Source organism: Haliaeetus leucocephalus, unplaced genomic scaffold, assembly GCF_000737465.1.
Source record: "Haliaeetus leucocephalus isolate CR32 unplaced genomic scaffold, Haliaeetus_leucocephalus-4.0 Scaffold250, whole genome shotgun sequence".
Classification (NCBI taxonomy): domain Eukaryota; kingdom Metazoa; phylum Chordata; class Aves; order Accipitriformes; family Accipitridae; genus Haliaeetus; species Haliaeetus leucocephalus.
In genome coordinates, this window is record NW_010972686.1 from 317,160 (window position 1) to 318,195 (window position 1,036).

General features: G+C 46.0%; 1 protein-coding gene across 4 annotated transcripts in view; it reads left to right on the forward strand.

Moving 5' to 3' along the window:
- ROGDI (rogdi homolog (Drosophila)) overlaps positions 1-1,036 on the forward strand; it is a 49,768-nt gene that overhangs the window by 3,366 nt on the left and 45,366 nt on the right. The gene's annotated exons all lie outside the window — the stretch shown is intronic.

The window sequence follows — 1,036 nt, forward strand, 5'->3', positions numbered from 1 at the left end:
TGATGTTCTTGTGGCATTTTCTAAAGCCTATCAAACCTGTATTGTGGCATTAAAGAAATATGTACGTTTCTCAAAACATTAAAAAATCAGAGTTGCTGAAAAACAGCAGTATGCGTGAGAGCATTTTGGTCATTGCAGAAGCCTGATCTTGTCAGTGTGGCACTACAATGGATGAACCTGGGTAAATTCCAGCCTCTGCACGCAGAGGGCTGTGTGCATCCGGACTGAGAGGAGGAGGAAGGCTTAATTTTAAAGCAAAGAATGCTGAGAGATGGAGGTGCAGGAACTTTCTGGTGTCAGTGACTTCTTGTGTTGTCTAAGTGTTGGAGCCTGGTGGCCCAAGTGCTCTGTCTGGAGTATCCCTTCTAGCGTCTGGTGTTTTTTGAGCACTAACTCAACAGTGAGTGGGGTTTTCCAAGATGAGATCCCTTAACTGAAGTGTCTGCAAGCTCTAGAATATTGCTTTTTGATGATCTAGGCAGTGTTTGCTGTCGAATAGCAGTAGATGTTTATGTACTGATTAATGGTGGGCTTTAGTTAAGATGAATCACAGGTGCCAAATTAAGGAAAAACTCAGTTTTAGCACTGACTAAAAGCAATGCAGAAAGTGATGGAGCAAGGCCACCCAGTCAGAGTTGTGCTCACAGCAAAAACTGCCAGTATCGGAAGCTTTACCTGCTCTGTGCATGAATAATGCACCCTGCTGACACGGTGAAGAAGATGATGCTGTTTGCTCCCACCCGCAGTACATCCAGTGTGAAAAGGAACCCACTGCCTTCACTGCAAAGACTTCAATACCAGGATGCGTTGATTTCGATTTCAAAATTTTGAGAAGAAACTGATGAGGCTTCCACCTCTTTACCCATTCTTGAGCATTCTTACCTGTTGCTCGGTTTTATCTGAACCGGCATGCGGTCAGCTACGGCTGTGAATCAAAACGGCAGATCAAAGGAAATCGATACTGCGGTACTACCGTCACCGCCAGCAGCGGCTGTGCGACGCGGGGGTGTTTGAACGAGGCCCGGGCAGTGCTCGA